This window comes from Corvus kubaryi, unplaced genomic scaffold (genome assembly GCF_017639235.1).
Source record: "Corvus kubaryi isolate FWS band 111438036 unplaced genomic scaffold, C.kubaryi_AGA036_p1.0 37300, whole genome shotgun sequence".
Classification (NCBI taxonomy): Eukaryota; Metazoa; Chordata; class Aves; order Passeriformes; family Corvidae; genus Corvus; species Corvus kubaryi.
The window spans coordinates 1,858,459-1,873,827 of NW_024581093.1; the positions used below are offsets into that span (position 1 = coordinate 1,858,459).

Genomic DNA, 15,369 nt, shown 5'->3' on the forward strand with positions numbered 1-15,369 from the left:
TAATCTGCTCATAAGTTGCTATTCTAAGTCACGTTCAGCACAGAGCAATGGTTGGTGTTTCCCTATCATTTTCCCCAAATATTTCAAGATTTGCACTCAATGGCACTGGTCAGTGAGGAGCGAAGCCCTTGGTAGTGAGTTCTGATCGTGGTTAACATGCAATTAACAGCTACAAAGAGTTAATTGAATGAAGGAAAACAGAAGTTTCAAGGGATCTCCGCTTCTCACCTAGACCTTGGAAGCAGGGGCAGCCATGCCTCCAATGCTCCAACAGTGGGACTGGATCCTTCCTCACTGCCAGAGGAATTTGGCTTTGATGGATTGGCTGGTGCACAAGTGACAGGAGGTGAAAAATTGTCTCTGACTGCACTTGATAGGGCTGGAAACAGAACGTGACCTGAGCTCCAAGCGTGGTTCTGGTCCTCATTAGCACCCTTCATCTTCCCTTCTTTTCCAGGGAGCTACTTATTTCTGAGCCTCAGGTGAGAGCCAGCACCAGCTGGAGATAATTTAGTCCTACTTCACTAATGTTGATGTCTCTGGATTTAATATTGGCTCTTCTGGAACCCTCCTAGGGCCCTTTGGCTCAGTGAGGTGGCTCAGGTAGTTGTCCTGAGCATAATATTTTGTTAACCAAGAGGGTGCAGACCTATTTCAAATACAAAACAGGAATCTGCACATCCAGGACTAACAAAGCTCCCCATACTCTGCCACTGCTGGATGCTCAGCAGCCCTCAGCTGTGGGGAACATCTTCAAAAGCCTTTCAGGCTTAACTAATGCCTGCTGGAGAAACACTCAAAACCAAAATTAAGTCCTCAGAGGGAAAATTCAGTGGCTGGAGAGATGGATTTGGATGTGCTGGGAATGCAGAGAGGAGTGGGAGTTGAGCTTTGTCAGGGTGGTCACCAAGCACTTTGCTCAGTGGAAGAGGCATCCAGATGCAGCCAGTCAGCCCCCACTGCTCTCCCCGTGGCTCCTGGGAATACCTGATCCAAGGGACCCAAGCAATGGCCTAGGGAGAAGCTGGGAGAGAGCCCAGATACAGCAAGTTATGAGAAGAACAGACAAATAACTGAGGCACATCACAACAGCCTTTGCCCATACCCTTGGCCATGGAATATTTTTCCTGCACTGTTGCTCCTGAGCTCTATCCAGGGGTGTTCCCAGCCTTGTCTCACCTGCAGTTCCTGTGTGCAGGATGATGTGGTACAGAGGGACATCAGTGATGGACAGGAGATAGCAAAAGCGTCCTCATCAGTGCTATAAAAACCATGGGCATTATCCCAGGACCAGAACAAAGGAGGGACACAAAGAGACTGAAGAAACCTGTGAGTTTACAGTAACTTTAGTTTTTTCACAGACTCCCCTCAGCCATGTTGAGCAAAGCCAAATTTAAAATATCTTTTTGCTTTAATTTCAAAGAGTTCAGTTTGGCGCCTGCCTTGCACATGGCTCTGGTGGGAAATGCTGGTGTGATATATATCACAAACAGAGTTTTTCCTTCAAGCCCCTCAAAATCTCATCTGCTTTATCTGTGCCCGCTCTCACACCCAGTCATTTATGCAGGTAACTGCAGTCCCCTCACTTGCCAGTGGCATGGAAAAGCCCTGGAATTAACCCAGCAGTTTTGATGTCTGCAGTAATTGTACTCTGCCTCCTCTTCCACAGAGAAAAAATTTGCTACAATACTCAAGATAAAACAAATAAATCCAATCTAAAAGCCCATCTAATTGAATTAAATGAAAGTAGCCTCTCAGACTGCCCGTTCTGTGAATCACATTATCTTCATGTTTACTGACTCTTTGACAGGAGTCTAAATGATCCCAAATCTAATCAGAATAAATCAACTAAACAAAAATCCCTTCTAAAGAGGACAGACGTTCTTAACAGTCATCTGGAACAGATTATTCCTCTCCAAGTAGCATTGTTGATACTGAAAGTGTGGTAACAATATCCTTTTCTAATGTGGCTCTGCTGTGGCTCCATCCATAATAAAACCAGTCGATGCCAAAGAACCCACTTAGCATGACAAGCTTCCCAAAACCTGGATTATTTGTGTAAGACTCTGATTTGACATTCTGAGCTCCATGATCTGATGAAATTTCTTCTAATATTTTTTAAGGAGACCAAGGAATGAGCATCACCTAATCTGGGGAAATGCTTGTGTTGAACCGTATACCCTCCAAGTCCTTGTAAATCCTAAAAGCTACTAAAGAGAGATGGAGGCTGAAAATCAAAACAACTTTCCCTATTTTCAACCTTGTAAAGCCTAAAATAACTGCACCTTTTCCATTTTCTTGGGTATATATTGCCAGCTGTGCGGCATGGCTGCATTCAAAGCTTACCACAGGAAAAGCAGAGTAGACATTACTCTCAGAAATGATGGATAAATGTCATTGAAAGAACACCACCTTTACACCAAATACTCAGTGAAACCCAATAATATGGAGGGCTCAAAAGGAGGCAACTGAAACAAAACCACCCAGTAGAAAGAACTGAACACTCAGCATTTTTTAGCTCAAATACGTCAAAGAGTGGCCTGCCAGGATCCCAAATGAAGGCATTTCTACCACAGCAGTGGTGGTCAGTGCTGGGAAGGTGCCTTTTTTTCCTAAAAACCACCTCCACTTCTGCCACCTTACAGATATTTGTGTCTCATTGTCCAGCACTTTTTTGTCTCAAGTGATAAAGAAGTGATTAGGGGCAGAGTGATGGGGACTGCAGTTCCTTAGCAAATTGCATTTAAAATTATAGGAGTTCCATGACTTTAATCCTATTTTTTCCTTCTCCCATTGTCCACTTGCTGATGCAGGATCTGTTCCTGTCCTACTTACACAGCCTCAGTTTCTCGAGATGTACACCTCCACAATTACACAAAAAAATAGTTCTTCTTTGTAAAAGCTCTTCAGAACTTTGTGAGGAAAAACAAGGAAAACAACATCATTACAGACCCTGTTAGATGCTGGACATTACCAGTTCCAGCTGTTCTATCAGCCAAACACTTCCAAACTATTTAGCCCAGAGCAGCAAATCTCAATGAAAAGCTGATCAAAAAAAAAAAAACAAGAACAGGGGATGAGAAGAGTCAGAACCACTTCAGAACTTCTTTGAAGTCTTAGTCTTCCCCATCAGTCTGCTGTTCCCCGAGGTCACTGTGCTGTGCCTCAGCCCAAATGCCATCCCCTCACAAGAATTAAAGAGCCCTGGGTGCAACTTTGCATTGTTGCCTGTCCGCGCTGAGGAGAGCAGCCCGTGATCCGCGAGAAGCCACAAAACCAGCCAGCAGATTTTGTCCGTGTGGTTGTTGGCAGCTGCTGGGACAAAACATGGCTTGGAGTCATAACAGGACCTGGGGTCCCCTCCCTGCAGCCCTGCCACCCTCGCTGAGAGCCAGCTGGGAGCCTTTTTTCTTCTTCTCTTTGTTGTCTGTGTTGCCTGATAGCAGAGGTCCTGCCAGCCTACAATTAGAAACAAGAGCTGTGCCTTTGTGCTCTGTCTGCCCAGAGATAGGGCAGTAATTTATGTAGCCAGCATGCCAAGGACTTGCCAACAATGTCAAAACCAAGTTCATAATAAATTACTCTTTTTGGGGCACTTCCTTCACTTGCCAATGGAGGAAAAGCAAAGAAAAATGACAAAGAGCCCAGCTCGTTTCCTTCAGACAACTGTGATTGATTACAGGAGAAACAAGGAGGATTCCAAAAACATTACTCTTATAAGGGAAGGTAACTCAATCTCCAGCAAAAACAAACAGCCATGTTTAAATAAACCTTCTGAGAAGTGCTACTGCCCTTTTCCCTAGAAATTGGGGGAGCATTTCTTCCCCCTGATATTGTTCCGCTCTGTGAGACGCTGTTCTGCAGACCCAGCGATCTCCTTTGGTTTGGGTGGCCTGGTAAGTCACCAAAGGATAAAGGGCGGAGAACAAAGGGAAAAATAAATATTATGAGCTGCAGCTGAAGTGCCTGACAGATGTTGGGTTGCTGCTTGTGGGAACTGCCTTCCTGCTCCAGAGCAGAGGGTTCACCCCGCTCACGACCCAGGCTCCTGCTCCTGGTAGGGAAGGGGTGGGATGGGCAAGGTCTTTTGCCAGTACACCCTCCCAGAGACCACTGGTCAGTGGTTTAGGGACTTCCCCCAGCTCTCCCAGGAACAGTGAATTCAATAAATTACAGCAACACTGAGGCCACATACCCTGCAAGGGTCCTCACAGACTTTAGAGCTTTCAGCAGTACCAACAGACTCAAGAACAACCTTCCCATGGCTCCGAAGACAGAACCCAGCCCCTCTGCACTGACCTTCTCCAGACCTTTTTCTCTCCCTTGTGGGAAAGGTGGGAAGGTTAAATATCACCTTCATTCCTCCTCTTCTGCTTTGGCACCAGAATGGCAAATTGCTCAACACAACCAATAGAAGTGGGTTCATTAAATTTTGGGAACAAATGCAGGCGTTCAAGAGAAGTCAGGTCATGGGCATTCAGCCTGGCAAAGCTCCTGGAGAAATGGCATCTACGTGCCCACTGGTGTTTAGGTCATGCTTTTCCTTCTCGTCACACACGCAAGAGCCCCAACCTCTGATCCCGTGAGGTGTGGAAAGCCCCAGGAAATTGCCGAGTTCCCCTGCGCCCTTGAACAACCCCCAGGAATTTATTGCCCGGACTGAGTGTGATCCCAAGGCACGCCCTGTGCCTCCCTGGCCACTGGCCTTGCTCTTTGCTTGACTTTCTTATTCCTGACTCCTTCCTTCATTAATATGGGCTATTAGGAAAACCCATTCTCTCCACAGAGATAAGACATAATTAATGACACGGGGCAAATTAGTCATGCAGTTACTTGGGTTTGTAGTTCTCTGAGATGCTGTGAACACATCACTCAGACTCAGGGTAGATTTTTTCCTTACTAAGCTTATTGTGCTTTATGAAGTTCATCAGCAAGAGAAAGGTGATTAAATCAGCCTTTTTTACCACAACTTTAAAACTAGTAGGATAAAGAAGTGGGGAGAAAAACAGCAAGACTTGTCTTTATGGATTTCTGTGATGGTGAAAAGGCTGGCAGGGATAACTTGCTCATGAATTAATAGTGACCTGAGCTGCTGTGGTCAGCTGAGAACAAGAGCTTGCACATAGATTCAAGCAAATCAGGCAGGGTTAAATCCCTGAGGAGCCCAGGCAGCTGGGACGTCCTAAGTGCGAAGCAGGCAGTGCTGCCAAGGCTCCTTTTACAGCCTGTGGAGACAGCAAGACAACTTGGCCCGGGCTCCAAAATAGCTGGCATGGGAATCAGGGCCAAAAGAAAATGCCAAGGGAAGAAGCATGCCTTCAGCACAGCCTTGCAGGGAATTAGGGGCTCCGGGTGCTGGCTCCCAGTCTCAGTGTTATCCATCCACGGCTGAATAAATGCCCTGAGGCAGAGTCCTGAGGAGAATCACAGCCCTCACCTACTCATTCAGTGCTGGAGGAGTCACCTTTGAGGCATGAGACATCTCCCTCATCCCTGGGCCAAGAATTCCACTTGTATCCCATGCCCTGCTGCCATCCCTGGTCTCTGTCAATGGCCACACTCTGGCTGGGCTCTCAATCAACTCTCCAGACTGAGCTCGATGGCTAAAAATGCCTTGGGGACACCCTCCCCTGGTAGCCAGAGGCCTCTGGAGAAGACAAGCCAATGAAGGGATGCCCATGATCCAAGGATGGGAATGAAGAGATGGACATCTGTGTCTCTGCTTCCACCTTCCCTGAGGGCAGTGATGGTCAGTTTACCCAGAAACATCAGCAGAAGGGACGTTCTGATGCCTCAGGAACCTCCTGGTGGGAATGGAGGTGGATTTTCAGGGGCTTTCTAACTGGGCAGCAAGTCAAAGAGGAGGAGATTAAGGGTCTATACTTCGGGCTGAGACACTCTGAGCTAAACCACAAATGATCAAACAACACTTTCTATTTGTGACATCAGCCCTAAGTGCCTTAACTGTCTGCCTGGGAGATCCAGCTCATCATCCCAAGTCCCTGTGAGGCAGGAGGTACCACCTGAAAGCCTCTGCAGAGCTCCTGAACCACACAGCCTGCACAAATAACCCTGCAGGAAAGCTCTGTTTCAGAGTAGTTTGCAGTGAAAATGAAACACTTGAGCACAACGTGTTCTTTGAAGTGCATTCCTGAAGGTACATGTGGCTGTGATCTCTTTGTATCGTTTCCCAGATTGATTAGGAATGTACCTATTTTTTAAAAAAATTAAGATCTTCAGCATGGTCAGAAAAAGCCCTCCTGGGTTATATTCTCTGGCTTCTCAGCCTAGGCTCCCTTCGGGTGAATTGTCTCATGCATCCTCATACAACTTCAAAGGAGACACTTGAAAGAACTCAGAAACCACCACCATAAACTGACTAAGAGAGTATTTTAAGAAGTATTTTAAGCTGTCAACTCAAATACCTTTCAGAGACAGATACAACACTGAACTGCATGGCGTTTTTATTTTTTTCCATGGGATAGTTAGTTTTATTCCCCCCAAAACTGAATGCTTACACTTTTGATCCCTGTTCTTCCTGGCAGCTTTCACGTTTCCATCATTTGGCAACCCAGCAAGGATTAGGAGACTTCCTGATGTCCTCCTCCTCCCTGAAAAAGAACACATGGCTGACGTAAACTCTTTTGCTTGGAATATTTGGGCACACAACAAATGGGGATCTCTTACCTGCTTTGGTGTCACTTCTTGTGCTTTGCCTGCTGCACTGACCTGATAAAATGCAGTGCCAGTGGAACAGATTTATATCAGGGAGGATTTAGCCTGGAAAGTAGCTTCCTCTCCCCGTGGCCATTGCCTGCTTCTAACCCCTTCTAAGGCTGTGGGAACACAACATGGAGCTCCTATAGGGAGAAGAAAACAAAGGAAAGAAAACACCACATCTAGCAGGTAACAGGTTATGATTTTGCTGGATTGGTTAAAACAGGGAGCACATCCAGATTATTTTGAAGGTTTGGTACCTCCTTAACATTTTTCGTTCAAAAAGTACCACTTATTCAGGGCCTTTTTGGGCAGATGGCCACTGAAAATGTGAATGGAAATCCACTGATTAAAGAGTGTACATTTGCAACACTAAGAGATATCAGCCAGCCATAAAAGAGGTGTAAATCATTATTTCATATCTGGTCACGGCAGTAGCCATAATCAATTTGTGATACTCTCACGTGCCTGATCCTTGACACCTTTTATGACTTTATCTGCAGATTTCCTCAGACCTGGAAGTGTCCAAGGCCAGGTTGGATGGGGATTGGAGCAACCTGGGATAATGGAAGGTGTCCCTGCCCATGGCAGGGGCTGGGATGAGATGAGCTTTAAGGTCCCTTCCAACCCAAACCATTCCGTGATTCCATGATACTCCCAGTATCTGAACACTGGGGGTATTTCTCTGTAACCTCAGCATCTGAAGCTGCTGAATAAACCTGTAGGTCCCTCCAGCCAGGTTGCACAGTACCGTGACAAAAGGACCCACCATGGGAAAGGCAGAGGTGTGGGGTTCGTATCTGTTTCAATAAATGCTTCATACACGAGTAAAGACTCACACGGGGTCATCTCCCAGATTACCTCACCTCTGTATTCCCACCTCCTCCAGGCCACCCTTCAGGCCTGCTCCAAGATGGTCTACAGGTGATAAAGCCTTCTCTTATGATCCTATTGCTAAGTTTAAAACTTCCATCTCCTCATCACTGCCACATTTTAAGTAAATTTAAGACCCCAGGCACAGGTATTTTTTAGCTGTTTAAGAACATTTATTAATGGAAATTTAGATTTCCCTGGCAGTTGAGTATGGGGTTGGAAGCTGTAAAATTTCATTAAACCACTTGAGGAGGGATAAAATAGGACTAATTGTTGTGCCCCAGCTAAAAGTAACTTGGATGACATCACCTGGGCAGCAAACAGAAAACCAGGGAGCTCCACACATCTCCCACACTTGGCTGGAGGCTTTGGTGCAAGGAAAGACAAACTCCCCACTGACCTGGATGAGTCTGTGCCCTCTCCACATCAGGAACAAGGACATTAAAGTCTCTCAGACCTGTCTGACCCTGAGGATGATCTTTCCTGTTTGACTGTCCTAAAACTTGGGAGTAGAACTGCAATTTCAAACTGGTAATTACTTGGCAAGCAAATAAACTACAGCAGTGCTGGACCCTGAAAAGTTAAACTACCATGTGAACTCTCATTAAGTACTTTATTCATATTTGTTTTCTAGAGAAAGCCCCCAAATTTGAATTAAAACAGAAGAGTCAACAGGAAGAGAAAGTGCAAGCTAAGTGCAAGATATTTCTTTTGCTTTCAGTAGCTGCATTAAGGACAAGAAGCCAAGAACAAAATATTAAATAAACATTGGAAATACTAAGGTTTTGGTGTTTCATGGCAATTGTTTTCAGATGGATAGACATAAAATAATCCCACATCAAACTAACTGTGTCTGACATGCCTGCCACCAGGTATGGCCCTAGCGAGGCAGATATGGAGGAAGTGGTGAAAAGGAGGATAAATTATTTGCCCCAAACCCACTCCCAGTTCCTCCAGTCCTTTCCAGTGAGGGTTGTTAACACCCACACCTCACCATTCAGTGGTGTTTGTCAGGATTTTCTTCAAGCAACATTTCTGAAAGGTCACTACTGACAGAAGCATCCTGTTGTAAACCAGTCATCAAACACTTGTGGAACAAACTGGTTTTCCAGCAAGGTCAGAAGCTGGACTGGGCAGGAAGATGCTGCACATGGGACCTGCTGGGCTGAAGGGAAGACCTGAATTAAGAATTGCTGCTGCTCTTAGATGCCACCAACACAGTCTGACACTGCCATGGCTCCTCTTGTTGAAGGAACATCAGACAAGATTATTCCCCCAGATCCCATCAGGTCTGTGGCCACAGTGTATGGAGACATTTGGATAGCCCATGGAGATGCCCCCCTGAAGTTATTCCATCTCTGGAAGGGAGTGTTTGGACCAGCACTCGGAAATGGCAGCATTAAGCTAAACCTGTTCAAAACTAAAAATCCACCTGGAGGAACTAATTCAGAAAGGGGTGTGAATTCCAGTAAATAACATGGAAGAGCAATATTCCTGTCCCTCACAGCTGCAGGAGGAAAAAGCCAAGTTCTATCTGTTCCAGGTCATCTGTTTCAGGACATCCAGGAAACAAGCTACCCATAAAGTTAGGCAGGACAGTCAGACATTGGATTCCATCCTGGAGAACAAACAATAAGGACAAGGAATTTCTTGCCTTGCCTTTCCTGAAATCTGAGCTGCTGTTAACCAGCCCTGTTGAACAACAAACCCACGATCCCAGCGCACACAATGTCTCTGGATTCAGCAGGAGGAAACCTGGGATTTGGGATTTCTGTCTCCAGAGAGATTCCCCCTTCTGACATTCCCAGCCACAGGACACACCACAATTCATGTTCTCTACCACAACCCTTTGAGGAGAAAAGGAAGATGTTTCTCCAAGATTTCTGTCTTCCAGGAATGAAATTTTACTCACAAGTTTCTCACAATTTTACTCACAAGTTTCTTCCAGGGATGGCAAAGAGAGTTGGAAAGCAGGGAGCATTCCCAGTAGGTGAGGTCCCTTCCGAAAGGTCCACATAACCCATGCCAGTATGACCATAGCTTGGATTGAATATTTCCTTTTAGCAATGAAATTTAAGGCTGAAATCTGAGCTCTTGGGACCCTGGTAGCTTGAATGCCACAACAAAAACTCAGGTCTATACCTGCTCTTTATTTAGTCCTATATGAAATGTGAGATGTGAAATATGAAATATGAAATGTGAAATATGAAATACTAAATACTAAATACAAAATATGAAATGTGAAATACGAAATATGAAATATTTGGGCAACATGAGGGTCGAAGCTAGATGACCTTTAAGGTCCCTTTCACCCCAAATCATTCTAAGGAATATGAAAATTGGCACTTGCAACCAAAATCCTGCCTGTGTTCTGTAGGCAGCCTTCCTCTTCCAGGTGTGGAAAAAGAAAAGTCTCCATTAAAACCTTCCCCTTCCATTGCCCCCACTGTGCTTGGACCCCATCTATTAGGCCACCCTTATTCCTTTATTCTGGAATTTTCTTTGGAAGCTTAAGGAGCTTTTTTGGAGCAAGGAGTGGCTCTTTTTTGCTGTGCTATGGACAAAACGAGTCCCATGCCTGAGCAATCTCCCATCCACTGCAGGACATCCTTGTTACTCCACCTCCTCTGTGGAACGGCAGGAGACAGGATCAAGAGAACCACAGTGGGTGTGCAGGAAGAACGAGGTGACCTCCAGCTCTGCTAAAAGATGGGTGTTTATTTCTTTCCCAAGACGATAAAGCTGAGTTCAGGCCCTTTCGTGCCAGCACTACTGAACCATTCTTATTTCCTGTATGTGGAGGTGGAAATGTCATGCTTCAGCCCTGATTTGCTTTTTTTCTTATTCTGTGGTTTCCATGTGCTAAAACTGACTGGGAGATGTGTCCTCTGTGATGGTGAGAGGCAGCTGCTTCCATGTGAGCTCACAGCCCATTAAGCAGTGAAGGTGTTATTGGAGGAAGCATTTTTATTGCCAGGATTTCTTCTGTCGCTGGGGTTGAGGCACCACAGCAGATTGTTAACACTGCTCAGAGCAGCAGCAAAAGCCTCCTTAGAGAGCTCTTCAGGCTCTGTTAAAATGGATTGGTGCACACTTAAGATCTGAGTGGGATTTTATCACAGCCTTGGTGCAGAGGATTCAAACCCAAACATGAGTCTCTTTCTGTCCACTGAATCTTTCAGGAGCCAACACTGGAACAAACACTCTTCCAGTTCTTTCCTGACCAGACCAGCAATTTAACCCCTTTTTTAAAAAGAACCAAACAGGCTTTAGTTTCCATTACAGTAAGGGCTGATTGACCTGGCCCTCTGCTCTTCGTAGGGGCACGAGGCCAGCAATGACACCCAGCAGCAACAAGAGTCACCAAGGAAGATCCATGCAGAAACCAACTGCCCAAGATAAGTTCCAAAACCTCAGTTATTGCCCTGGAACCCGTGGGAATCGTTTAATGAATCTGAGAAATTCTGTGTAAGGGAGAGCTGGAGGGCAAAGGCGTGAGCCAGCACAAGAACTTGAGCAAGGGGAGAATTATAATGACATTAATATCTATTATAATTACCTCAGTAATTGTACTCAGGGAGATGATTTCTATTTCTTCGGTATTAGAGACAAAGTTGATCTGCTTTTGGTTACAAACATCTCTAAAAAGACAAAACCTCCAAGGGCACAATAGATATCCATCTACAGACAATTTGCCTAGAGAATGATCCACATTTGTACCTTCAAAAAAAACAATTAAAGAGTATCTGGCCAACCAAATATCATCTCACCTCTGACCAGCACACCTTTCCTCTTGGCAAATCCCCTGCAAACCCAATTTGGTGCTATGGAAACAAAGAATTGGCCCAAATCATTTCACTCTTTCTTAACCCAGGCCATGTTTAACAAAACAATTGTCGTAAGGACTTCAGGTATCCTAAAGCTGAAGCAACTCACTGAACCACTGGGATGAGAAACGATCCAATGAAACAAAGATGAGGCTGGCAGTATGATTTCTTTGGGATGCCTGTTAAGCATGCAGTGGGGACAGCAAAAATAGGAAAAAAGACTCCCAAGAGCTCCACAGTGCAGCCCCTGCTGCCCTGATAAAATGTGACATCATCTGATGGAGCAGAAAAATCTGAGACTGAAGTCCTTTCTTGCCAACTTACGGCCTAATTAGAGAAGCTACAGGGGGAGCAGACAGCTCTTCTTGACAGCAAACCCAGGAACTACTGAACTCCCAGAAGAAATTACTACACTTTCAAAGTCATCATGTAATTTAAAACATCTGTTCAGATATGGAGTAGGGGAAAATCTTCCATAAGAAATAGATCAGGAACTTCCTTTCTTTCCGGGCTTCTTAGAACTTTCCAGTGAAGGGAATTTCTTCTTTTTTTTCTTAATTTTGAAGTACTGTATCCTCTCAAAAGCTAGACTACTTTATCTAGAAGCTTGATTTGCCACAAATAATTATTACCATAAAGTAATAAGGGAGAATTGTACCTAATTTCTGGCTCCTTTAGTTCCTTTCCTGGGATGATCTTGCAGAGTGGTTTACACGTCCTTCTCCTAGAAATAAAATAAAATAAAATAAAATAAATAAATAAATAATCTGCCTTTCAGGGTGTTGTTAAAACGAAACCTGAAATAACTCCGCTCTGCCCTCCACTTTTGCCAAAACACTTCAGAAACATAAAGCTTCCCACAAACTGAGGTGAGGTGCTGAGGGCAGAAATAAATAGGAGAGCGTTTATTGCAGTGTAAACATCAACCAAAAAACAGCTCAGGGGCTGCCAAAGTGTCACTGGTGATGGGCAAATCTCGTGACACACCATCAGCAGCCATCAGCTGAGGTATAAAGCCATGGGATGTTCCCTGGAGGATCCAGGAGCACTTTGAGGGACACCCAGGACACTCCAAAATGTCTCAATGACATGGATGCATCCCCCAGCACTCCTCCAGCTGGGCCCTCTTCCAGCACATAGCTGAAGTCTAACCAGTTAAACCACAAGGAATTTCTCCTGGTCCAGTCAGGAAGATTTAAATATTCCCTTTTTTTGTGTTTTTTTTTTCTTTATGGCTGGAATTGCTCAGTAAAAGCTTTGCAATGACAGAATGTCTATGGGGGGGAAAAAAAATTGTGCCTGTCCCTGGCAGGACTGAGGCACACTGAGCAGCCACCACGGTTGGGAGGGTTCCTGCATCTTCTCCCTGTCCCATGCCTCTGTACATCCCATTTGGGTCCCCTCCTGCTGCTGCAGAGCCCAGGTAATTCCTTTACCTCAGGCTGGAATTGCCTATGGCAACAATCCAGGTTTAGGGGTATACAGATGGAATCCTTTCAGGAGCCCGAGATCAGCGGTACAAACTCTAAACTCATTTCTAATCAAAAAAGTTTTAAATGAAAGTCTAATTTTGGCAATGAAATGAATGAGTTCTTAGGCAAGGGGAGAGGGCCTCACTCTGGCCCCATTTGGAAGCCAGGCTAGAGACACTGGTTGTTTGCTGAGGCACATCCTCTTCCCATGCTATCCTGTTTTCCCTAAAATAACTCAGCCAAGCAGTAATTCATGGTTATTGACTAAGCTATAGAAAATCTCGGGGGCATCGAGGAGATAAATGGCCTCTGGTTTTCCATAAATAGGAGTGATGGAAACAGAGCCTTTATGTTGCCCCAGGCACCGCCAGGAGGGTTTGCAGCTTCTCTGAAAATCTGTAGGATTGTATTGCTCTGTGCCTAAAAACATATTTACACTGGGAACAACAGGCTGGGTGGAAATGGCCCTTTTTATACTGACAAACCACTGGAAAATGAAGTCCTTGATAGACTTTTGCACCACACTGAAAAACAGAATTTAGGAAAACATAAAGACACTTGAATTGACATTAATAACGGTGAAAATCTCTGGCTTTTTTGGCGATGTCTTCCCAAAAACAGCTCCTAATTGTGTCCACCCTCCTGCAGCTCCAGTCTCCTCCATTTTCTCCCTGTGGAAAGGTGGTGCTGAAAGGACAGATATTGGACACGACCCACCTCTTCCCTGGTCCTTTCTATATTTCTGGGTAACCTCAGACTCTCCCAGCTGCGGGAGCTGTTGAAGCAAGGTGAATTCTGCTAAACACAGCTGCTCCTGGAGCTGGTCAGAAGGTGGGATTGCTGCTGCAGGAGAAACCCTTCATGCTCCTTGCTACAGCCTTATAATTCCTTTCAAATCCGCTGGATTACAGGCATAAAGGGTGATGGTTTTCCTGGAATTGCAGCGCAGTTCCCGTGAGCAGAGTTTTGGGGTGTGATCAGCGCTAGCAGCACATCGCAGCGGCAGTGCTCCCCCTGGGTTTGGTGCTCAGGATGTGTCACAGCCCCACCACAGCAGGTGAGCAAAGGCTGCATCAGCCTGAACGCTGAGTTCAGGTGACACCTGCCACACCTTCGGGTGGTGACACCATGGGAGAACCCTGAGCAGCCCTCTGGTGTCACCTTTCCCAGCAGCAGCAGTAATGCAACGGATACAAGAGGAAGCAAATCAGGTCCTTCCCATGCAGAAGCAAAACCAGAGACTTCCAGGAGCGAGAGGAGTTGCAGTTTGTTGGTTGTCAGCATTGATTCATGCACACAGCCTGGATGAACATCAAATGCCCTGCGGGAAAAGCTGCATTAGTCATTGTTTCCAGAAAAATACAGCTTGCAGCAGACACCACAATGTATCTCTTTTCTCCTGCAGTTACTCATGCAACTATTAGTTACAGTCTTTACTGGCTGATTCGAAAAATTCAAATATGAAATTAATTATACTGCTCATCAATTATCAATTCCTCTGCTCCTGGGCAAAACCTGCATAGACAAAGCAAAGGCTTTGTCTGGCCTGACCTGGCTAAGGGATGAGGGGTCTATTGCTTCTTTATGGGGTTGCACATCATCCCCCCAGGTAAAAGGGTCAAACTTTCCCTAGGAGAGAAAAAAAAAACTTGGCATGAGGGCAGGAAACACTTTGGGTTTTATTTTTCTGTCCCATCCCTCCCTCTGAGAACATTTCCCATCTTCCCTGGGCAAGGCAGGCAGTGTTTTTTGCATCCAGATTTCAGCTGTAATCCCTTTCTGAATGAGCTGCTGCTGCCCTTCACCAGGGCTGCTCTTCCTGACACTGGTAGCGTTTATTTGTCATGGCTGAGGCAGAGGAGTGAATGGAATCACACACATATCCATTTCTAAGAAAGGCTTTTAAAGTTCTCCAAGATGCTTTTCCTCTAAGTATTCCTATGGATCATCTGCCAGACCACCAGCCATGAGGCACTATCGAGTGTAACAGCTCTATGTTATTTTATGTATTCCTCCAGTTGGAAATAGTCACATCTTTCTAGAGCTGTGTGGAAAGGGAGGCTTGAAATATTAGTGACACGTTAAGAAAGGACACTGTCATCACATAATAATAGGCAAAATTACCTTTACATCTGTCGTTGCTGCCACTTTTCCTGGAACACCGCTAGAAATAAATAAATTTAAATTTCTCTTAGCTGAACTAGATATAAACACCACCTTTGCTTTCATTATTGCTGGGCTTCTGTATTGGTTGTTCTGTCAGCGTAGCTAATAGAAACCAATGAAAATGTAAAGATTTTCACGAAATCTAAAGTTTAGGATCATGTGAGCTCTTGGACCCTGATAAACATACACAGAGCTACCATTACCATGGCCAAACCCCATCTCTGCAGGGAAGGAGACACTGCAAAGACCATTATTTTAGAAATACCTGCCTGTTTCCAGAACTCTTGGTTTGCTTCCACTTGCACACACTTTGC

General features: G+C 45.2%; 1 protein-coding gene across 4 annotated transcripts in view; it reads right to left on the reverse strand.

Annotated features, from left to right (window-relative positions):
• LOC121664083 (hepatocyte nuclear factor 4-beta-like) overlaps positions 1 to 14,213 on the reverse strand; it is a 52,217-nt gene extending 38,004 nt beyond the window's left edge. For 2 of the 4 annotated variants that reach the window (XM_042027095.1, XM_042027097.1), the window contains exon 1: positions 6,519 to 6,611. The gene's annotated coding sequence lies outside the window, so the exon portion shown is untranslated. Of the gene's footprint in view, positions 1 to 6,518; positions 6,612 to 6,687; positions 6,861 to 12,075; positions 12,142 to 13,606 lie in introns of those variants that run through there. The other 2 variants (XM_042027092.1, XM_042027091.1) reach the window with 2 other exon arrangements.
• Positions 14,214 to 15,369: the final 1,156 nt, after the last annotated feature.